This window comes from Globicephala melas, chromosome 10 (genome assembly GCF_963455315.2).
Source record: "Globicephala melas chromosome 10, mGloMel1.2, whole genome shotgun sequence".
NCBI classification, from domain to species: domain Eukaryota; kingdom Metazoa; phylum Chordata; class Mammalia; order Artiodactyla; family Delphinidae; genus Globicephala; species Globicephala melas.
Window position 1 is genome coordinate 41534146 of NC_083323.1, and position 25310 is coordinate 41559455.

A 25310-nucleotide genomic window follows, 5' to 3' on the forward strand; every position below is an offset into this window, starting at 1 on the left:
AGTCAAGCCCCAGGCTGGGGAGGCGGGGGCCCCTGCGCCCTACCCGGGAGCTCTCCGGTGCAGCCTCCTTAGATGAGGCAGGGCCCTGCACGACCGGTCCCGAAGACCTCGCCTCAACAGGCGCGGGGCGGGCGGCGGTAGGTTCGCCTCCCGAGACCGCCCCAGGGGGTGCAGAGGCGGTTCGGCGGCGTTCAGACTCTGCCTGAACCAGGTGTTGACAGTTGCTCCAGCCCGGCTGTCTCCGGCCAGGCAGAGGAGGGTTCTCCAAAGCAGCCTCCGCGCGTCGTCACGTGACGGGAAGGGGGTGCGACCGGAGCCCGCTAGTAGGGGGCGGGACCGGGGGCGGGGCCTCGAATGTGAAGGATCTCGGAGGCTCTGGATGCCCAAAGAGGTGGCGGCTCGGCCGATGACAGCATTAGGCCGCGACGCGTTCCCGGCCGGGCGGTGGTGGTAGCGGCAGCCCGAGCGGCTGCAGCGTTTGCTTTCGCCGGGGCGGTAGCCGCCGCCGGTAGCCCGCAGACGGAGGGGAAGTGGGGGCCCGCCCTGGCTGGTAGACCGCAGGGCCGGAGTTCCCGCCCTCCTAGCGGGCCGAACGGGCAGTGCCTCCGTGGCGGCCAGGCAGCGCTCTTGGTCTGAGCTCGCGCCCCAGCTGCCGCCGGCGACAGCGGCCGAGAGAAGTTGGGGTTCGATTGGACGCGTGCCGGGCCCCAGAGGAACCGGCCGCCTGCGCCCCGCCTCTCCGGGGGCTCCACACCGGTGAGTGTCGAGCCGGTCCCCGAGTTGGGGGGCGGCGGGTTCGCACCCCTACGGGCGACTGCACCCCTTGACTCCCACGTTCTGAGCTGGGGCGGGCGGGCACTCCGGGCCCCCGCGCCGGGGAGTTTTTCTTTGGCTCCTTTGTCCCCTTTTGGAGTGGGAAATTCCAAAGGCTGGCGGGGATGGAGTGTTTTGGGGCCCACGGTAAGTGCGTCTGCAAACCTTCCAAAGCCGCGGCAGGGGCAGGGGCCGGGGCCGGTACGAGATTTTTGTTGGCCCTGAGTGTGTGCCTCCTCCCGAAGTTTGACTGGGCGGACGGCAGGGTCTCGCCGGAAGCCCCGGCGCCCTGGAGAGCTGGCGCTTTGTCACTTGGTGCCGTTAAGGCGAGGCTCCCGTTTTCCTGTGACAGCCCCAGAGGAGGCTGTGCCGCGCATCGCAGACCTCACCCGCCCTTGCAGAGCCGAGGGCCATGGTGGTTGGTGTTCCTCTAAACCTCAGTTCCTGTGGCCTTCTTGTAGCGTAGGAGGAAGGCGAAGCCTTTGCTGTACTTTTAAATGTAATGTTTTTGAGTGCCTTCTCAAGAATGGAATCAGGTTCCAAGGAGCTTCACAAAGAGCGTGCATTTGGTTCATTGAGGCATCCGCTCAAGACCGGCCGAGGCGAAGCAACAGTATATGCAGATTTTCCATTCACAAAAGTCATTTAACACCCTTCTTTATGAGAGACATGTGCGGTTGGGGAACATACTTAATTTCATTTTATCTAAATGCTGCCTGAAATAATAGGTAACTTGGGCTCCTACTTAAACAGATGGGGAAATTTACCCAACTGATGATATATGCATGTTTACTTTAAATAATTTAATGAAGTTTTTGCCTTTCTGATGCTGGAAGACGTAAATGACTTCTAAGTAGTATTAGAATGCACTGTGTATGGTAGGGTTATTCGTTTTTAATTAACTTCCCCTGAAAGTTAACCTCAAATTAGTGCCACTTTAGGTCTTTTCAAATAGTCATTTAAAAGGTGTTTTTTGGTTTTTTTTTAGTCCCTCCCTTAGGATTCCAAGGATTGTGGAGGAACATGGGTGGAATGCTTGTTAGGTTTCCTCCTTCCGTCCCATCAAGTGTCATCTAAACTTGATCATGCTTAGAGACTAGGATCAATTTCTGTGCTTGCTAGATAGAACCTGTTTTGCAGTGAAATTATTAAGATCATGCTAGTTTTATGAAACAGGTTGGGGAAGGAAGAGTAAAGGCATGCAATTTGTCCTCTATTAAAAGTACAGAGAATTTCAAATATTTGTTACCCCTTTATTGATAGTAATTATGTATAGAATGACTACCATATGCCTGTTTAAAGTAATGGGAAAGGGAATAGATGAAACATAAGAACTACCTTTTAGGTCTTTAATTATGGAGCTTAAGTTGTTGTGGTCAAATTCCATCTGAACCATTTGAGCTACAGTACATTGTACACAGGTGCTTGGAAGTGCCTGTTTAATTAAAAATGGTCATGGTTTATTTCTCTTTCATTGAATCATAATATTTGTTGTAGCTGTGATCTATGAAAAGGTGCTGCTACAATTATTTCAGTTAGAATATTATTACATTTTAGAGGCAATCAAATATGTTTCTTACAAAACATTTATGGCACCTATAAATTTGGCAATACCTAGTTTTTAGGTTTCTTTTGAATTGAAAAGCCTTAAAATATACTTTGGAGTGAGTACATATACTGTTTATAATGAAATTATGTTTTAGTTTTGATTTAAGAAAAAAGTGGTAAAATTAACAAAATTTGCATTATAAAAAGGTCTTTCTTTTTAAAGGACTAATTGCATAATTTAACTAGTGAGAGCTCTTAGTACATTTAAACTTGGTTTACAAATAATCCTTCAAGAGCATGTTACTTGAATTGAAGCATGAATGACAAAATAAAGAATTGATACTTAGATGTAGTTTTCTAATATTATTTTGGAAAATCCTTATCCTAATAATACTTGAAGTTTTATATTTTAATATCTATGTTATCGAAAGCTGAACACATTTATAGCGATGATTTTGGAGCATTGGGGGATTTAAAAGTAGAAGACATAGGTGCTATCTTATTCTTATGAATATGACCTACAAATAATACATAAATACAACTTGAATTAAAAAGTCTGTACATACTTCATTAATGAAGGTGCCTGCGTGCAAGGAGATTGAAGTATAGTTTCCTTGTGGTTAGGACACAGGAAGAGATATCTGGACTAATGTGTGAAGATTTCATGTCAATATTTTCTTTCAGGAAATCCCTGAAAGATTTTAGATCTTCCTTCCACCTTGGTCCCCACCCTCTCATATATCCTCTCAAAGGCATGAAGTTGAAGGTCTCATCCAGAACACATGATAGAAGGGATTTTTCCTCCCTGAAAAATGTTATCAAGTTTGCAAGGAGAGCTTTCTTCAGAGACCTTGTAGGAAACGAGTTCTTGTTCTGAAACATCAAATTCTTCTACCCTATGTTATTCTTACTTTTATTAAAATTGGAAACAATGTAAGCTCTCCATGATAGCAAGGACCATTGACTTTCCAAATGCTTAATAGTCATCGAATAAAAAAATGTAGTTCCAGATGTACAACTGGAGAACAAAGAGGAGTATGTGATAATGTAGTTCAAATTAGATACAAGCAGTGAGGTGACAAAGAAATGATGTTGGCTTGGCAGGAGGGAAGCAGGTCATTTAATCTGGGGAACTTTCTTGGAGGAGGTGATTCTTCATTTAAGTCTTCTGAAAGCTGTATATCTGATGATAAGCAGGTGTTCTAAGAGGGGTAGACAGCATGAACCAAAGCATTTAAATTGGACTGGGTAGTCATGTCAGATTAAACACAGTGAGTCTTTTTTGGTAACATTCTGAAGAATTTTTCTTCTTCCCTCATAACTGTTACCTCTCCCAGATAAAAAGATTGGCACACTTTATAAGAGCTAAAATTTAGAGTAGTTGAGTTTTGGAAGAGACAATGGTACAGTGAAAGCAAGAGCATTGATCTGGGGGTTAGAAAATTTGAATTGGATTTCTGGTTGCATTTTATACAAGCAGGTGTCCTTAGGCAAATCACTGGGCCTTAGTTTTCTCATTTGTAAAAGGAGGAGGATAATCCTTATCCCACAAGGTTGTTGGGGGAATGAGATTACATAATGTATATGAAAGTGCATATTTCAATATTAACACATAGGAGAAATCAAACATCAAATTATTTAAAAACATTTTTTTGTCTTTAGATCTTTAAAAATATTTTGGTGAATTTATCACGAACTCTAAATCTACTTGACCTTTGCATTGATCTATGGTGTTAACCTTTAAATTTATCAGTATCACAATTCTAGATGCTTAGTTTTCTTTCAGTCAGGCATAATGCTTTCTGATATAAATGAGGCTTAATTGTGTTACTTCTTCATGTTATAAACCGCGAGGAATGGTAGATACCTCGAATATGTAAAGCTTTAAGGGATATGTGTTACTGAAAAATCTGAGCCTTTAGGCTTTGTTCTCTACAGAATTTGCTTTTGAAGAAATTGCCCTTGCCTATCATGCAATCTGTGTATTCATTGTTGTGGAAAAAACAGAGCATTTTCCTACTATTAAGGAAAAAGTTACCAAAAATATCCTTTATATGTTTTTAGTGGTCTGAGTGACTGTAAACCATGAGGAATCTCTATCCGCTGTGCTTTACGTTAGAATTCAATATTTTGTGAGCAGGCTAATAGACTTTTGCATCAACCTATCTAAGCTTTTTGCTCCAGTAGCTGTTTGTCCTTTTATGAATCTCAAAATTTCATTATACTTTGTGAACTCTTTGCAGTGTTTAAATCCATGGAGCAGGCTGTCGTTTGTGTAACATTTGGGAGGGAATTGTACTATAAAAAGACTAAAAAAGAGTCTTGAATCTTCAAACGATAAGCTAGTTACCCACCACCTTCCATATTCACAAAGGCCTGAAAAAAAAAGAGGAAATGTTTTTTGAGCTTCAAGACTCTTTTCAGATAAAAAGGAGAAACTGTTTGATTCAGGGTTGTTAAAAACATGATAGATTCAGAGGGAGATTGATAGTTCCTGAAGGTGTCCTAGTAGGAGTGGTTGGTCATAATAATAATAATAGCTTATACGTGTTGACTGCTAACTATGTATCAGGTACTTGACATATATACTTGACAGTGACCCCCCCCCAGATCAGACTATTTTCTTGTCCTTTTTTAAACCTCAAGCACTGAGAGATTAAGTAGTAGGCCGCAGAGCCGGGATTTGAGCTAAACCTGAGTCACAGGGAGGCTAAGCAGCAGGTGGTGGAGCTTATCAAAAGGATTTGAATTTGAGGTTTAACCTGACCTTTGACATCAGAACCTGTCCTTTTGACTGTCACATTATAATGCCTTGTATAGTTTATTTGCAGTTGCCCCTTGTGACAGGTCTTGACCTTTATGATCTTTCTCAGTCTATCTTGACTTTATGATTTGATGAAAATACAGTTTGTAATAAGATGGCCTCAGTTTTTTTCATTTCATGTGTTTTGACTGACATCCTATGTTTTACTTGGAGTAAAGCAAATAATTCTTTATTGTTCATTCAGTTGCCATTTTCTCACTAGGAAATTCCAGACTAAACTGGAACTATAAGGACATATAGTACAGTAGATACAGTATTTTAAGGTGACTTCTTACAATTTTTAAAATTCATGCTTTTTTTTTAAAGAGTAAAACTGATGCGCAGAATTGGTATGGATGATTTTTATGAGTGATATTTGAGGGACACTAATCTGTGTAATTAAAAGCTATCCTTTTGAAATGTCCACCATTAAAGTAACTTGTTTTTTGGCTGCCCGATGCCACTATTAGCAGTAGTAGTTTATCAGATTACATAGCTTCTTACAAAGAAGGCTCAGGCCCCTGTGAAAATTACAGTCTGTTTAAGTACTTTTTTTTTTCCAAAATTAAAAAAAATTTTAGTTAATTTAATTTGGCTGCGTCGGGTCTTAGTTGCGGCGCACGGGCTTCTCTCTAGTTGTGGCACGCAGTTTCCAGAGTGCACCGGCTCAGTAGTTGCGGCGCAGGGGCTTAGTTGCCCCGAAATGTGGGATTTTAGCTCCCCAACCAGGGATCAAACCTGCGTCCCCTGCATTGGAAGGCAGATTCTTAACCACTGGACCACCAGGGAAGTCCTGTGTAAGTACTTTTTAATGGGGTCAGAGTATGGTAGATTTGGGGAGACAGCAGTTCAGTCTAAGTAACACTATTATTGGGTAAGAATAATGAGGTGGGATTCCTTGGACATGAAGGCACAGGTACATTGTTCAAGTAGAGAGTAGGGTGAGGGACTTCTGAAGACAAGTTTTGCTTACTGTATAATTTTGCCTGTTGTTTTGACTATAATAACATTTAAGATCAGCGATCCAGAGGTAAAGAAAAACAGTGCTGTGTATCAGAGTGGGGAGTTTGTAATAGTTCCCTAGGCTCTTTTGCAAGATGTGGATGCTTTATAAATATTCACTGATGATCAGGGAAGGACTCTCTTAACTACCTATTATTTTAGAAATCTAGGGAGGCAGACTAGCACAGGCTCTGGAGCCAGGCTGCTTACGTTCAGAACCTGCACAGCCACTTAACTAGCTTATTGCCCTATACTGGCCCTATGCTGACATGAGATGGCTTCAGGAGAAGAATATGGTGTGTTTAGGCAAAGCAAGGCCCAGAGATGCACCCTGTGATTTTCCTGTTCTTATGTGGTATGAAAGAGATCTGGAAGTTCTCACATAATCCTAGTGAAGGAAATAGAAGTTAACAGAGTGAGAGCTAGCAAGCCTGTCATGAGGGTACTGTTGTGAGGGGAAGACCATGTTATAGACATTGTGGAGAGGGCGGCTGTGGCAGATTCAGCTCAATGCCCACCAGAATTTGTTCTCTCTCTTGCCTTAGTTCAGTTAACACTGGGAGGTGGCTGCCCAGACAGGAACACGTTTCTCAGTCATTCTCTCCTCTATCCCCATCCTCCTTCCCTGCATGTAGGTGGGACCAGAAGACGACTTTTCACCAGGGGAGTGTGAATGGAAGTGATGCACTGTCCCTTCTGAACTGAGGTGGGAGAAAAGCAGCGGTGTTTCTCCACCTTCTCTTTTCCAATCCAAGGGCCAGATGCAGAGGCTGGGCCTCTTCAGGTGTGATAATAAGATTGGGAAGATCTCTAGTCCCTCAGATTACCATGTGAAAGAAAGCTGTGCACCAAACAGGAGCACTCACGACGGAGTGTATAATTTTAAGGAGACATTTTAGTTGTGTGAAGTCACTGATGTTTATTTGTTAAGCAGCTAGTATGGCCTTAACCCAAGCATGGGCTGCTTAGAAGAGGTAGTTGAGGCCCTAAGAATATCCATAGCAACAGGAGCTGAGGGGCCAGGTTAGGAGGTCACTGGATGCTGCTGCAGCATCCTCATCAGTATATGCCATTACGACTCTTATCAAACCTCAGAGGCCCGTGAGGACCCAGAGGGCACATGGGTCCACGTTCAGACCATCCGTAACATTCCCTGTGCCCATGAAAGCTTTCCTCTACATCCAGATACCATGATAAGAATAAGGAACAGAAACTATAAACGTTTTTCTGTAAAAGTCTGAAGAGTTCTGGTAAAGCAGGGTTTCTCCAACTTGGCTTTATTGACATTTTGGCCTGGATAACTCTTTGTTGTGGTGAGGGCTGTCCCATGTATTGTAGACTATAGAGCAGCATCCCTGTCCTCTACCTGTTAGATGCCAGTAGCACCTCCACTAAAGTACAACCAAATATGTCTCTAGACATTGCCAAATGTCCCTTGGGGGGCAAATCACCCCCAGCAGAGAACTGCTGCCTTAAAAACAGAGTTAACCTGAAAGAAATTATTTTAAACTGAAAGAAACTTACCTTTAATTAATGGACGTTTTCTCCCCTTAGGAGATGGGTGGAGTTCATGGGGGAGGTTGGTTTACGAATGTGCAGCAAAGGAAGCTATGCTGCTTTTATAAAACATACTAGTTTCTATTGAATGTCGATCTACACTTCTGCTAATTTATCAGTTTAGACATTGTCTGCATTTTCTGCTTTTTCTTTCTTCTTTCCTTTTCTTTCTAGACTGGTAGCTATACTTCTTCTTGCCTAGATAAACACATTTCCCCCATCCCCCCCCCAACCCCAGCTGTCACATCCATATGTCCATCACTAAATGACAAAACCCAAGATATGGTTTTGATACTATGACTATGTAAATATCATTTAATCCTAGGCCAGGTAGTATGCTCAGATTATGATTTCTTTTCTACAGATCGTATTAAGCAGCCCTTGGGCCACTTGAAGAAAAATACCTTGATACCATCAAGGTCCAGTGTATTTTATTTTATTTTATCAGTTGCTCAAAATCTAGCCATTGAATTAAAAACAATGGACATGACTTCCTATTTTCTTGGTGTTTCTAATTGCCCCCTTTTCTGGTATTGTATGCCTTTATCATAGTCTCTACCAACTCTTCATCATACTGCCTGTTGTATTGTGTCCCCTATTTATCTGGCGTAATTGTAATTCTGCTTCAATTTGGACTAGTTGCCTTTTAGGTCTCTTTCTGGAACTTCCTTTCACTGTCCTCTTGAATTGGGTCCATTCTATTATAGATCTTCCTTTTTTACTAAATTTATTTGATCTTTTTTTTTGGAGTACAACTTCCAAAAAAAGTGTGTTTGAGAGGCAAGTTTTCTGAATTATTCTATGGATAAAAATATTTTCATTCTGTTCTCATATTTGACTGATAGTTTGGGCACAGTATTGTAGGCTGCAAATAATTTTCCTTTGGGACTCTGAAAGCATTGCTTGGTTGTCTTTCAGTGCCAGGGATGCTGATTCGAAATCAGGTGTCATCTAATTCACTACCCTTTTAAGGTGATTTGTTCTTTATTCTGTCTGAAAACTTTTAGGATCATCTCTGTTTTATCTTTCTGCTGCAAACTCATAATGAGCTGTACATGTTGTTTTGTTTTGTTTATATTTGTTTTAGGCACTCAGTTGCCCTTATTATTTGAATCAGATTCTTCAGCTCTAAGAAATTCTCTCCTGTCTTTGATATTTTCTTCCCTTCATTTTCTTGTTTGCTTGTTTGTTCTTCAGTAGGCAGATGTTTTCTGTCTTGGACTAGTCCTCATCTCATTTTTACTTTCATATTTTGTGATTCTCTTTGCTCTGTGTTCAGGGGATTTTTTTTCCCTAGTTTTTTGGCTGATTTGTTGAGGAGAGGGTAATCCCTGAATTTTCTTGTTCTCTTTTTCTGCCATTCTTTTCTTGTTTTATGTTGTAGTACTCTCTTTAGTCTCAGAAAGTGCAAACTAGATTTTTAAAAGAGATTTTGTGTTTCCTCAATTATTTCCTTTTCCCGTCTGGCCAGCTTTTATGTTTGTAATCTTTTTTTTTCCCGTACTTAGTTTTCCTTATATGCCTGGATTGGTTGTCTCTTCATGTTTCAGAAAGAAGGACCAGCTTCCTGGTCTGGGTGTTCCCCTCTCACCCTGTTCCTTGGACTGTTTTCCCTATTAGGTGTTTTTTTTTTTTTTTTTAGTAGGAATTCTGGGCACAGCACTTTAGGGCAGAACAGTATAGGGTGGGGCCTACATATTGACAAGCATTTTAGGGTAAGAGGGAGGGGAGCCAGCTTCCAGGCTGTGGGCCCTCTAAATGCCAGATAAAAAGGCTTTATTACTCTGTGCCAGCATCCCCTAGACAGTTATTCACTTTCTTTAGAGAAAAGCTGACTGTGCTTTTGCCAGGGAGTAAATGTCAGTTGTTTAGGTGCTGCTTGGAGATGGGGGATAGAAAATGTAGTCCCTTATACAGTCAGTCAGGTAATATGTAATTCTCCTATTTTTAGCCCCACTATTATTCCCACCCTTTGCTGAACCCTTTGCAATCATGCTTCTCTGGGGGTTCTATCAGATGTATTGGTTCCCAACCTTTTGCATCACTCTTAAAGGGTATGATGAGGCTGTGGCTCTCTCTGCTTGTGATATCAATCAATTTCACATCTACTTTCATCTTTCAGAAATTTATGGACTTCTCTCTCTACTCTGTCCCCACTTTTTGTGTGTGTCTTATTTTTAATTTAATTTTTTATTTTATTATAATTTTAATTTTTTATTTTATTATAATTAAAATTTTTAATTTTTAATTTATTATATAAAGGTTACTTTCCATTTACAGTTATTACAAAATATTGGCTGTATTCCCCGTGTTGTACAGTACATCCTTGAGCCTATCTTACACCCAGTAGTTTGTACCTCCCATTCCCCCACCCCTATGTTACCCCATCCCCACTTTTAATTTCTTTGCTCTTATGGTTTTATTTTTTTTCTGTATGAATTGTTTTTGTTTCAATGGGAGATCTGAAGTAACTGGAGGGAAAATTTGTATTCAGTCCATCATCTTTTATTAGAGATCTTTCCTATTTTTTTTTGTTAATGCAATGATCATAAAAATTGTGATCATGATACTGTGTTGAAATACAGTGATATTTCTTCACTATTGATTTGTATAGGTATTTTGTATCTTTATGCCAGTCGGTCCTAAAATTTGTATGCTTTTGAATTCTTATTTGCTTCTTAGTTTTTCTGTTTCCTCTTCTGTTGTCATCTGCCCCAACTTGTACATGTCATTATGATTCTCTTGCCATTTCTAATTTGTTCCTTGGAAACTGAATGAGACCATTTAGGATTGTGCGTAAAATAGTGACTTTTCTCCAGAGAATGGCATGTCAGCTGTAAGCCCATGACTCTTGTGACATTTTGATTATTCATTACTTATTTTCTGTTTCTCAACTGTGTCCAGGCAGGTGAGGTGTTATTCTTTTTCATTTACTTCTCTGCCTTAATTGTGATATCTGCTTTGGTTCCTTAGTTATTGATCTTTTTCTCTATAACTTTTCTGTCTCTTCTACCTAGTTATCTTTGGTACTTTAAATGTTGAGCTTAGATTGCCTAGCTGGTTCATGAAGGCTGTAATTTTCATCTCCTCCTCTCATTTTATACTCAAAAAAATTACCCAGCACTGTTCTAAATTTTTTATACCTTATTCTCTTTTTTATTTCCCAGTCTCCTTTCCTGAATCTTTAGGAAAATTGATTGATTATAATTTATCCTGGGCAAATAAATTTAAATTTGTCTGTTTACTTCCCTCTCTTCCATGATATTGCTGCATTTCTCTGTTAATCTTGTTCAGGCCTTCTCTCATTCACTTTTTTCTAGTATCTTGATTTCAAACTAGGTTCATATTTTCCTTAGAAAAGAACCTTTTAAGAAAATAGTGAAAATTTACTCAGAATGAGGTAGTTTTAGCTGTAATTTAAAATATCTAAGTTGAAAAACAAAGACTTAAAATCCAAGGGAGACATTTAATATATAGGACTAAATTATTAATACTTGATTGACAGGGAAATATTTCCAAATACTGTCCTTAAGAGACCTTGATTTTACTGTCTCAGAAACACTCTTTGAGACCCTATGTCACAGGCTTGTGCAACCTAGCATTACAAACACCAACTGATTTAGTAAACAGACGCACTGGGAAAATAAGAAGCCTGCCAGAAGTATTGTCTTTCCTGCTAAATAACTTTGTGACCTTGGCAAACCACTTAGTCTCTGTGGGTCTTAATAAAATGGAGAGTTGGAACAGATAGCCTGTTAGGTTCTTTTGAGGATTCCTTGATGATGCTAGGGGGTAGAATTACAATCAGATGATATATTATGTAATATAGTCCTTATAATAGCTCTGAAATAGATGGTATTTTTCCCATTTTACAGATAGAATTATTGATGTTGTACAGACTCCATGTTCAAGTAACACGCTCAGTCATGTAGGTACTAAAGGGCCAAGCAAGAAGTTGAACCTTGGCCTATGTCATTCTGTAGCCATGTTCTTTTTGGTATACAGTACTACCTTTTCAAGCCATGTCGTTAGAGTAGACCACCAGATTTTAGTGTTAGAATTTGTTCCGTTTCTTAATCTATATTCATAGTAAATGTGCTTTTGCATTATATCATTTGTTATTCAGGAAAACCAGAAGTCAGGAATCAGGCCTGTCTTTGAGTTGTGCCCAAAGTAGAAATGTGTGACCAGCTTTTAAATAAGCATATTAAAACTTATATGTCTAAGAGATGATTGATGTGTTCAAAGGTATCTTGAATTTATTTCAGTAATGTCACTGTTTTTCAGAAACACTTTTGAAACTATTTTGGCATTTCTTTAGTGCCTTCAGCCTCATTCTTTTACCTATATTCTGTGGTGGCGAATAACATCTCTTGAGAATGGATTTGATATTTGGGAAAAGTGAGGAAGTGATTCTGAACAGGGTCTCATACTTAAAATTAGGGATCAAAATGAGAAATGTCATTTTTCGTTAAAAATAATCAGTGACCAAAAGGATGAAACCTATTATTCTTGTGTCATTTATATGGTAGCTAAGAAAGTGATTAGAGGAGTTTGAGAATTGTTTTGTATGATGGCAAGTTGAAATGGTCTCTAAAAATGACTACTCTGAATGGAGATAACCTTTATTTGGATATAAATTCTGCTATATTAGTTAAAGTTACATCTTAAGATAGTTACACTTGTTCTCTGTTTGCGACTTAGGCCAGTGCTATGCTGAATTAGCATGCGCTTCAGAGAAAGAGTTGGTGAATGAATTATACGTGGCAGATATTTTTTCCATTTAAAGGAGATCAGAGTCTATATAACAAAAAAAACAGATAATCTATATAACATTTGCTTGCATAATAATTTCTCAGTTACATTCATATTTATTACATAATTTGTGGTTATCTGTATTTAGGTTTAATTCCAGGCAGCTACCCTATCCCATTTCCTAGCATGAACTAAAACCACTTGTGTTGCTAAGCGTGAGTGTACTCTCTGATGCAGGTTTACATGTAAAATAACTTTTTTGCAAAAATTATACTAGGCTGCATTATAAACATATTTATATTACTGAATGGTTTTGTATATCAGTGCTGTACTCTACTGGTACAGATACTAAGCAATGATATACCTGTATATCTTGTTGAAGAAGAACTTGTGATAGGAAGATTTCATTTTATCTTTTGAAGGCATTATTTTTCTTAATTTAAACTCCTAGATGGTAGAGTTTAATGAAGCTTCCTCATTTGTGAGTATTAAAGGATATTAAAAAATGCCTCTAGTCCCTTTTTAATAATACTTTTTCCTTTTGAGGTTTCAAAATAATTTAATGTTACAAGACCTTTAATTCAACAGATATTTGAGGGTAAGTCACTATGCAGGGGCAGAAAAGTTATTGGGAACTAGATAGACATGCGACTTCTTTGAGTTTGTGTGTGTGGGAAGGGTGGGGAACAGACAGTAAACTACTGATTGAACAATTCACTGTGTAATCACCATTGTGGACAGTGCTAAGAGGAGGAAATAGAGGGTGATAGAAGATTTTGCTGACCTAGTGGGTGGGGAGGGGAGCCAAGGAAGGTGACTTAAGCTGAGGGAAAAAAGAAGAATATTTCTGGCAGAACATCTTGTTTAAATATCCTGGCACAGCAAGGAACTTTGCTTTTGCTAGGAATTGATTGAAATAGTCCCCTGTGACTGGAGTGTTTAAAAAAAAAAAAAGAGTGATAACGTGGTGCAGTAGGCAAGGGCCAGGTCATGCGAGCCTTGATAGACCTTGTTAAGGATTTTGATTTTTGTCTTAAGGCGCCTTGGAAACCATTAGAATATTTTAAACAGAGGATCATGAAATGATCAAGTTTAGAATGATCACTCTAGGTGCTGTGTAAGAATGGTTTGGAGGGAACCAGAGTAGATGCTGGGAGACTCATTAGGTCGTGTTGAAATTAAGGTACCTATGGCTTATCCAAGGGAGATTCCTGCAGGCCTGTGGGTCTCAAAGTGTGTCACCTGGGAACTTATTAGAAATGCAGATTCTTGGGTTCTACTGAGACCTATTAAATCAGAAGCTTTGGGGGTGGAGCTTAGAAATCTCTTTTTGAACAAGCCTTCCAGGTGATTCTGATGCTTCCTAAAGTTTTTGAACCTCTGCTGCAGGTCATTAGATATGTGGTTTTGGTGTAGGAGAAAGTTCTAGGTTGGTGATATGAATAGGGAATAACTGCATGAAGATGGTAGTTGAAAATGAGAGGAGGAGAAGAGGCTCTAATAGAATGAAACCTTGAGAGACTTTACTGTCCAAGTCCTGTACAGAGTGAGGCAAGCTAGTGAAAGAATCAGAAAAGGATTGGTTAGAGGAACTAGAAAATCAGGAGCATCTTTGCATAATGGCATTGGTGAAGGAAGCATTAAACTTGGCAATGAAGGGTCTTTGTGTAAATAACTGTAGTGGGAATGCAGAAGTAGGCACCAGATTTCAACGGGTTGAGAAGGAAGTGAAGAGAGGAGTGAAGAAAATACAATTTACTCACTTAAGACATCCCTTACTCTTTGGACAGATATTTAAAATTCCAAAATATGGGAGAATTAAGCTAAATAACCTTGATGGGCAGCTAACCAGCATAAGATTCCATTGAGAACTGTATGATAAACTCTCATTGTTTGGACCTATTGATTTTGAAACTCATAATCTACATAGAGGACTGAGCTCAAGTTTATCATTGTCTTTACCACTTTGCAAGGAATGCTGTAGTATAATAATAAACTTATGGGAGGAATGTTTAGCCTACCAAGAATGCTGGGTTTTTTTTTTTTAACATGATTGAAACCACTTTAGCAGTATGCATTTATATGAAAGTAATTTTTAAATTATATATACTCTTATTCATTACAAAAGTATTAATTCATTTTCTATTACTATTATGTATTTAAAGGAGAACTTTTTTTTTTTTTTTTTGTGGTACGCGGGCCTCTCACTGTTGTGGCCTCTCCCGTTGCGGAGCACAGCCTCCGGATGCGCAGGCTCAGCGGCCATGGCTCACGGGCCCAGCCGCTCCACGGCATGTGGGATCTTCCCGGACCGGGGCACGAACCCATGTCCCCTGCATTGGCAGGCGGACTCTCAACAACTGCGCCACTAGGGAGCCCAGGAAAACTTTTTTTAATTAAAAAATTTTTTAAAATCGAAGTATAGTTGATTTACAATGTTGTGTTAGTTTCAGGTGTATAAAGGAAAATTCCTTAAATGCATTTTATAATTCAAATTCGAACTTTTAATTTCTTTAATTACCCCAACTTGTTAGAATTATTTTAACGTGTTAATGTTATGCTGTTCTTAAGGAAGACCACATTTAATGTGAAGTCAAATTAAGATAATTTCAAGGTCAACCCCAATTACAAAATAATATCTTTCAAGTTGTGTGTGTGTGTGTGCGCGTGCGCACACACACACACATTGTGCATACACACAAGAGAGGGGAAGGGGAGGGGGAGACAAATCATTTTGAGATGCATTTTCTCAGTGAAAAATTTTTGTTTACATTTTTTAAAAAGCAAAAACATGATTATTCCATCAACATATGCGGTCTGTAAAATTCGACAGTACAGAAACTCATAAACTTAGTTTCTGTTGCCACTAGACCCCGCTTTATGTCCCACATAGTCTACATATTACCAATTTGGTATTATTCTTCCAGATGTTCTTCCCTTTCTCCCTCCCTCCGCCCACCCTCTCTCCCTTTCTCTCTCTCTCTCTGTATATATATATGTACGTGTATGTATAATTTTTTGAAAAATAGAACTGGTATTATAATGTAATGCTGTTTTGCAGTTTTTTCGCCAGTCAATACATATTACTTCTAAAAGGCTGAATCCTAGTAATTCCTCCCATTGAATTTATATTTTGTTCTTTGAACATTGAACTGAGACTTAAAGAAACTTGGGTTCTGGTCTCTTTTTGCTCCATGATCTTGGGCAAGTCACTTAATCCCTCTGTGTTTAGTTTCTTCATCTGTAAAATTTAGAGATAGTGAGTTATTGATTTGAAGATTTCTAATAGCTCTAAAGTTTATTTAGGAATGCTAGGATTTCAAAGAGCAGACATTTCCTGGAATTTTATATAGAAAGTGATTATCTTAACACACCTGTGAATACTTAAAGGGTTAAGTTCTTGCCAAATTAAAAACACAATAGTGGGGGGAAAAAGCATGTTAGAAACTAGATTCAAAAAGATGATTTCCTGGGCTTCCCTGGTGGCGTAGTAGTTGCCGATGCAGGGGACACGGGTTCGTGCCCTGGTCCGGGAAGATCCCACATGCCGCGGAGCGGCTGGGCCCGTGAGCCGTGGCCGCTGGGCCTGCGCGTCCGGAGCCTGTGCTCTGCAGCAGGAGAGGCCACAGCAGTGAGAGGCCCGCGTACCGCAAAAAAAAAAAAAAAAAAAAAAAAAAAGATTTCCTGTCATTAACTCGTGTCCTTAGTAGGCATACCTGCTACTTTTAGGATAAGCACTGACCCCTAAAAAAAAAAAAAAAGCGAAGAGCTTTCTTAGAGAGCTGATTAAATTTTTGACTGCAAATTCACACCACTTTTTTTGCAGGGTGTGGGATATGGGTGGGTCTGTTGGGTCTTTGTTTGGTTTTACCCATCGATTGTTCATGGGAGATAAGACAACTGGGACTGCTCAGCATTCTTTAAGGAATTGTGTCATCTCACATAAGTGGCTTAGAAAAGCCAGGGCACTAGGGATAGGAGCCATTGGTATGAGGCCAGGAGCTGTGCTTTCTGTTCTTTAGCTTTCTACTTTGCAATTATTTGCTAAGTAAAATTTTCACAAAAAACTTGAGAAGGCAAAGCAGTTTGAAGAATCTCTGAGTGAAGGTGTTTGGCTTTTGAATTAGCATTGCTCTGTTCTTATTATTAGTATTATGTTTATTAAACGGTGGTTTTTATTTTCCTGCTTTCAGTGTCTCAGGTTAATGATTTTATTTCCATTTCGTTTTTTTTTTTTTTTTTTTTGCGGTACGCGGGCCTCTCACTGCTGTGGCCTCTCCCGCTGCGGAGCACAGGCTCCGGACGCGCAGGCCCAGTGGCCATGGCTCACAGGCCCAGCCGCTCCGCGCACGTGGGATCCTCCTGGACCGAGGCACGAACCCGTGTCTCTTGCATCAGCAGACGGACTCTCAACTACTGTGCCATCAGGGAAGCCCTCGTTATTTTTTTTAATTGTTTTCATCTTTCTTTATCCATAGTGTTCTTTGTCCATTAAACTTTTAGGGCCTCTTTTCTTATTCCTAATCATTAGCTTGTATTTTTCTAATATTTTCTTGTCACCTTTATAGATTTTGAATTTCTCTGCCCTTTTCATTTGATTTTTGTGCTTAAACTCTTTTTAAAAATTTAGCTATATTTTTCCAAATAGGATTTTATTAAGGTAGAGACACAAATAAGTATAAAGAAGAAGACTTGAGAAAACGAATGACTCCAACAGTGGCTTGCCCAGGGAGAGCTTTAGTTTATTTTTATTGATACATGTATTCTTTTTTCTATATACCTGGCTGCTGGGTGGTATGGTTCTAATGTGGATAGCCCCAAATATACTTCACACTCTAAGCAAGAGATTCAGGATAACTTTTTTCCCCTCCACTTATCCAATAATAGCTCTTAGGGCTTCTCATAAGAGACTTTCTTATTCCTTTAAATTTTGAACCACTTCCTCATAGCTTTAATCTGAGTAATGCAGATGCACCATGGGCAAATTTCCCACCTCTAAATAAAATAAGTTTACTTACAGTGATAAAGCCTTTGAACTATACTTAAAAGGACTGCTCTCATGTTTCCTGTCATCCCTTTAATTATGTTGAAGGTGTTTGATATTAAAAGTTTCACATGAAATTGAACTATTTGTAGTGAGGTGGATGGACCTAGAGTCTGTCGTACAAAGTGAAGTAAGTCAGAAAGAGAAAAACAAATACCGTATGCTAACACATATATATGGAATCTAAAAAAGAAATGGTTCTGAAGAACCTAGGGGCAGGACAGGAATAAAGATGCAGATGTAGAGAATGGACTTGAGGACATGGGGAGGGGAAGGGTAAGCTGGGACGAAGTGAGAGAGTAGCATTGACATATATACACTACCAAATGTAAACTAAATAGCTAGTGGGAAGCAGCCGCATAGCTCGGTGCTTTGTGACCACCTAGAGGTGTGGGATAGGGAGGGTGGGAGGGAGATGCAAGAGGGAGGGGATATGGGGATATATGTATACATATAGCTGATTCACTTCGTTATACAGCAGAAACTAACACAACATTGTAAAGCAATTATACTCTAATAAAGATGTTAAAAAAAAAAAGTTTCACAATCCTCATTTTAAAAACAATAAACAATCTTTAACAGTGTCAGCCTCCCAGAATCTGCTTTTCAATAATAAACACAAACAAAAAAACTAAAAATAGAACGACCATATGGCTGAGCAATCCCACTACTGGGCATATACCCAAAAAATAAATAAATAAACACAAAAACAGTGGTGGATTTTAACTAATATTTTATTGCTAATCTTATTATTAAAAACTTTGTTTTCTAATTTATATTTCTTAAAATAGGAACTTCCTTTTTTAGTGTACATACAGGAAATGCTTTGAAAAGTATTTTATAGTATAAAATACTATTATCATGAAAAGTAACTTTTAAGGAAAAAAACATTTGTGATTCTGAATGATATAACATACCAATAATTTTTTTATGTCTTCATAGATACTTCAGCTATTACTTCGATGTGTAACATATGGGCTCAGGAAAGCAAAGGTAGATAAGGTCATTCTTTATTCTCTATATGTTCTACTGTGGGCCAAGGCCTCTAACTGGGTATTGCTCTGATGTAAGTGGAGCAGATGAAACCTTGTTTGTTAGCTGACTGTCACTATATAACATCCTTTCTCAGTAAGAGACTTCAGTTGATTCAATCCTGTAGCTTTGTTGTCCTCACCATAGCTACATTGCTGCACTTTGTTTAAAGGTCAGCATTGTTGCCCTTTAATATTACATTTCTCATCGTGCATCTCATTCTCATTCAGCATTTCTGAACGTTTCTCTCATTCTGGCAACTAAATTAGCTCAAATTATTACTATTTTGGCTGTGTATTTCCAGATACAAAGCACTGAAAAAACACTTTAACATATATAAAATATAGAAAGGAGTTATTCTGCCATATATGTAAAATCTTAATAAATATTTTAGTTTAAATGCCATAAGAATGCAAACCCTGCATTCTTTTGTTAAACACTTTAAAATGTATACATGTAAAAATACTTCAAAATTATAAATACCCAAGAATCTTAATCTTGGTCACATTAGGCCTCTTAAAATATAATTATAGCATTCTGATACCTTTTAAGTTGTATGCCGTGAGATAATTCTTGTAGTTGGTAGTTCTTTGGGGAGATTTGTTTGTATTGTTTTACAAAATAACAGTCACTTACAGAGTTCAGAGTCTGGAAAACCTGAAGGCTTTCATAATTTCAGGAGCACAATGACAGCTACACAGCAAGTCCATATGTTGCTTAGCTATAATTACATTTTAATAATTACTTTTTCTTTGGAGGAAGAACTATGGCTAACCTCCAAGAGAATGAAGCTAATGATTGTAAGTATTCAGATTTTCTCAACTGAAAGAACTTTGTCTTTTTTATCCTATTTTAAATAGTTGAATATATTTATTTTGTATCATAGCATCAAGTGGATGAAGTTCCTATTCTGGGTCCTACTGTAAAATTTAAATGAATATTTGCATCAGATGGGAAGATTACCCTGGTTTTTTTGTTACTCCCGTATATGGACTTGCTGCCACAGGCATGCTAATTTTGCCGTCTCCTACACGCAACTTGCTCCTTTCCGCCTCCATTCTTTTGCACATTACCATTCCCTCCACCTGCATCCTTTCATCCACTTCCTTTTCTGCTTTGAAAACTGGCATCTAAAATTATTTCGTGTAGAGACTCTTTACTCCATGTAACTATCACTTATTTTCTTGGTTTCACCATAACACTTAACATGGATAGATACAGATTCAACTATTCTGAGCTGTGTTTCTGTGATGTACCAGGTATAGTGTTATCTATCTCATTTAATTTTCATAGCTATCCTGTGAGTTATTCCCATTTTTCAGGTGAAATTAAATAAATTTCCTGTTATATTCCTAGTTTTAGCTATGCCATAATTTGAACTTTTTTTGTGATTTTTAAAAATATAGCTTTTTACAATGTCATTCTGCCTTTCTTTCTTTCTTTCCTTTCCTGCTATCTACAATTTAACTCACCAACAGCACTTAAATTTTTTTTAAATACAGGTATAATTTACATAGAATAAAATACACCCATTTAAAGAATATAGTCTGCATTTTGACAAATGTATACACCCATGTAACAACCACATTTTCATCAGTCCGCCAAATCCCTTCTGCCCTCTCCCACTAATGTCTCTTCTTCCCCACTCTCCCCCAGGCAATAACTCATCTGGGTTCTGTCCACTATAGATTTTTTGTTTGTTCTAGAATTTCACATAAATGGAGTCATAGAATATATGCTCTTGTCTGACTTCTTTTGCTCAGCATGTCTTTAAAATTGTTTCTTTTTATTGCTAGATTGTGTTCAGTTGTATAGAATGGAATATACCACAATTTTGTTTAACCATTCACCTGTTGATAGACAATTTGACCTGTTTCTAGACTTTGGCTATTAAAAATAAGGCTGCTATGAAAAATCCATGTATAGGTCTTTGAGCGGAGATATTTCCATTTTTCCTCTGTAACTGTCTAGGAGTGGCTGTACCATTTTGCATTCCCACCAACAATATATGAGCGTTCCAGTTGCTCTCCATCCTCATCAACACTTATATTGTCAGTTTAAAATTTTTTAGCCATTCTAGTTATTGTGTCGTAGTGTCTTATAGTATTTCATTTGTATTTCACTGGTGACCAGTGGTATTGAACACCTTTTCATAGGTTTATTGGCCATTGTATCTTTTTTTGGTAAATTAAAATTTTTTGTGTATTTAAAAATTGGTGTTTTCTTCTTCTTACTGACTTTTAAGACTTTTTTATATAGTCAGGATCTTAGTTCTTTGTCAGTTATATGTATTGTGCATATTTTTTCCCAGTCTGTGCCTTGCCTTTTCATTTTCTTAACTGTTTTTGGAGAGGGGAAGCTTTTAATTTTTATGAAGTTCAGCATATCAATTTTTTCTTTCATGGTTTGTGCTTTAGGTCTACTAAGAAATTTTTGCCTACCCCAAAGTTGTGAAGATTTTCTCTTGTGTTTTATTCTAGAAGTTTTATAGTGTTGGTTTCTATATTTAAGTCTATGTTTCATTTTGAGTTAATTTTTGTGTTTAATGTAAGAGCCAAGGTTTTTTCCTTTTACTTAATATCTAGTTTTTATTGAAAATATTTTTTATTTTTCCTTTGGATTTTCTCAGCACCTTTGTTGAAAAGTAATTGAACATGTACATGTGATCCATTTCTGGACTTCTTATTCTGTTTCATTGATATATATGTGGTATTCCAATATCATACTCTTTTACTTTATTTTTATAATTTTTAGAGGTAGTATAAATCCCCCAACCCAACATCATTTTGAAAATGAAAAAAAAATCTTTGCCTAATTTTTTTTTTTTCTTTGGCTGCATTGAGTCTTTGTTGCTGCGCGTGGTCTTTCTCTAGTTGTGGCGAGCTGGGGCTACTCTTCATTGGGGGGGCGCGGGCTTCTTATTGCAGTGGCTTCTCTTGCTGTGGAGCACAGGCTCCAGGTGCACGGGCTTCAGTAGTTGTGGCTCACGGGATCTAGAGCGTAGGCTCAGTAGTTGTGGTGCGTGGGCTTAGTTGCTCCTCGGCATGTGGGATCTTCCCAGACCAGGGCTCAAGCCCATGTTCCCCGCACTGGTAGGCGGATTCTTTTTTTTTCTTTTTAATCTTCACTTTTATTATTTATTTATTTTTAACACCTTTATTGGAATATAATTGCTTTACAATGCTGTGTTAGTTTCTGCTTTATATCAAAGTGAATCAGCTATACATATACATATATCCCCATATCTCCTCCCTCTCGTGTCTCCCTCCCATCCTCCCTATCCCACCCCTCTAGGTGGTCACAAGCACCGAGCTGATCTCCCTGTGCTATGCGGCTGCTTCCCACTAGCTATCTATTTTACATTTGGTAGTGTATATATATCCATGCCACTTTCTCACTTCATCCCAGCTTACCCTTCCCCCTCCTTGTGTCCTCACGTCCATCCTCTACGTCTGTGTCTTTATTCCTGTCCTGCCCCTAGGTTCTTCAGAACCTTTTTTTTCTTTTTTTCAGATTCCATATATATGTGTTAGCATACGGTATTTGTTATTCTCTTTCTGACTTCACTCTGTATGACAGACTCTAGGTCCTTCCACCTCACTACAAATAACTCAATTTCATTTCTTTTTATGGCTGAGTAATATTCCATTGTATATATGTGCCACATCTTCTTTATCCACTCATCTGTCGATGGACAGTTAGGTTGCTTCCATGTCCTGGCTATTGTAAATAGAACGGCAGGCAGATTCTTAACCACTGTGCCACCAGGGAAGTCCATCCTTGCATAATTTACTCCCTTGCCCTCACTGCTTGTGTTTGTGTATGTGTTGTTGATTTTTGTTTTTCATTTGTTTTTGTTAGTTTCTGCTTTCAAAGATATTGCCATCAGCAGGGGCTATGTGCTTGGTATTTTCCAGGGCAGATATTGTTTGTATTACGGAAGATGTTAACTACTTTCAGCTGGCTGGAAGTAATGAGCAGTTGGGGTTCTTCCTCTGTCTCACTATCATTGACAGTAAGCAATTCTACATTCCATTGGTACATCTATATGATTTTTTTTTTTTTGCGGTACATGGGCCTTTCACCGTTGTGGCCTCTCCCGTTGCGGAGCGCAGGCTCCGGACGCGCAGGCTCAGTGGCCATGGCTCACGGGCCCAGCCGCTTCGCAGCATGTGGGATCTTCCCGGACCGGGGCACGAACCCGTGTCCCCTGCATTGGCAGGCGGACTCCCAACCACTGCGCCACCAGGGAAGCCCCATCTATATGATTTTTGAGAAGGTCAGCAAATTGGGACTGCAGCAGCAGAAGTGTGTATCAGAAGCCAAGTGTTTAACTAGCAAATCTGACACTTGACAGGAAATGAAATTGTAACACTTTTTAATTACTTTAAGATCATATATTTCTTTTCCTTCTTCTCCTGTCTCTTTTTAACAGAAATGTCCCAGCCTTGCCTAAAGCAATCTTTTGCATGAATATTTGAAGAACTCTGATGACAGTTGCCAGAACTATAGTGTGTGCTTAATGGAAACATGTTGAATTGAAGAAAATTGTTAGATACAGATTGCATTTAATTTAGTTTCTGACTACATGTAAAAAGTGCTGGGTTAGTGAACATTGTTTTTGGTTTCAGAACAGTGCGCACATGCTTTCATTTTTCTTTTCTTAAACCACCTTGCCTCACTTAAGAGTAAAAATAATAGGAGAAAAGGTAAAGGTAACACATATTCAATTATGTACTGATTTTTATTTGTCAAATCAATAATACACGTTAGGGCTTCCCTGGTGGCGCAGTGGTTGAGAGTCCGCCTGCCGATGCAGGGGACACGGGTTCGTGCCCGGGTTTGGGAAGATCCCACATGCCGCGGAGCAGCTGGGCCCGTGAGCCATGGCCGCTGAGCCTGTGCATCCGGAGCCTGTGCTCCGCAACGGGAGAGGCCACAACGGTGAGAGGCCTGCGTACTGCAAAAAAAAAAAAAAAAAATAATAATAATAATAATACATGTTACATGTGTATATTTGGTTCTTCCAATTATATTGTGTACTTCACCAGACAGAGGTTTTGTCTTCTGTTTATTTTGCATCCATTTTCTTCACTTCTCACATACTGGAAATGTTGATGGATCTCACTTATGATTATTTTATTTTATTTTATTTGGCCATGCCACACAACTTATGGAATCTTAGTTCCCCAACCAGTGATAGAACCCGGCCCTCTACAGTGAAAGCGCTGAATCCTAACCACTGGACCACCAGGGAATTCCTTGGATTATGCATTTTAATTAACTTCTAGTGAATAATAAGTCCCAGGCCACAGTAGAAGTATGTGTGTATTTTTTCTTCCTACTGGAATCACATTTCTCCTCTGAAAGATGTTTCTTAGCTTTGCACTTGACACAACTTAGAATTTTAGAAACCAGGTAGGTGATGAGTTAGAGGTATGTTAATAGCTTTCCGTTTTTAAGTTGTTGTTATAGGTCGATTGCGGTCCAGGGCCTTAGACGGGTTTGTCATCACTTTGTGTGTTTGTTTCATAAAGACTGCAGTAGATTACAAGATCAGTCAGACAAATGGCAATGTCAGTCAGCTGCTTGAATAGATATTTTTAGATATGTTTCTCCTCTTAGTACTAATCATGCAGTTGACCACAAATCTTTCATTTGATAGTGGGTGAGAAAATTTGAAGCGGGAGCTCCAGATGAAGCACCTTGGGTAGTAAGATGTGAACTAAAATTGAGGTAGAGATCACATTTCTGATTAAACACAATCTTTCCTCCTTAAGATTCTGATAAAAACCTGATCTTGCATGATGTTTGTTTTGTTTTGTTTTGTTTTGTTTTGCGGTATGCGGGCCTCTCACTGTTGTGGCCTCTCCTGCCGTGGAGCACAGGCTCCGGACACGCAGGCCCAGCGGCCATGACTCACGGGCCCAGCCGCTCTGCGGCATGTGGGATCTTCCTGGACCGGGGCACGAACCCGTGTCCCCTGCATCGGCAGGCGGACTCTTAACCAGTGCGCCACCAGGGAAGCCCTTGCATGATGTTTTTATGATAGATCTTATTTAATGAAGTTAAAGCACCTAGCCAGAAACACATAGGTGAATATTATGCTATTGTATTGCATATATGGTGTTTTATGTTCTAGGTGTGACATTGATTTCACTTCTGTAAATACATTTTAAAATACTTTGAAGTTAACCTTCATTTTGTTTTATTATTCACAGGTCGCTTATTTTGGTTACAAGTGGCTGAAGTAGTATCTATGTCCATTTAGGGTTTTTTGGCTAACTTAAATAAATCACTAGAATGATAAGCTCGTACTCTTGAAGTAAAAGCTGAAAAACTGAGTTTTAGAAAGAACAGACACTTGAGCAGCTCCAGAGATCCAGAAAGCAGGAAGCAATGGATAATCTTTATGGAGCCTCCATTAAGATAGTTCTTCTTTGCTTTTCCATTCATGTGATCACTCTGCTCATGATTCAGAGATTTCAGAGATTGAGACAGATAGGGACTGATTGGTCTGGCTTGGGTTTATTGCCAGCTTTTTGTTAGGAGGGTGCGGGGCACCAGTTGCATACTTTGGAAGAGGGATGTTTTCCTCAAAGGAAGATCAAGGTGTATTATCACAGGAAGGGGAAGTAGATATGCAAAGGTTAAAAAAAAGAACAATATTATTACAGTTTCTAGGTTGTTATAATATTTCTTTAATCTTGTCATACAGTATTAACTGTTTCTTGGCTGAACTTGGGTTTGGGACCT

At 39.0% G+C, this 25310-nt stretch overlaps 1 protein-coding gene across 3 annotated transcripts in view; it reads left to right on the forward strand.

The window, feature by feature from the left end:
* The first annotated feature begins 364 nt into the window (after window positions 1-364).
* The window catches only part of OSBPL8 (oxysterol binding protein like 8), a 192487-nt gene continuing 167541 nt past the window's right edge, over window positions 365-25310 (forward strand). For all 3 annotated transcript variants that reach the window (XM_030866229.3, XM_060305957.2, XM_060305958.2), the window contains exon 1: window positions 365-756. The gene's annotated coding sequence lies outside the window, so the exon portion shown is untranslated. The remainder of the gene's footprint in view (window positions 757-25310) is intronic.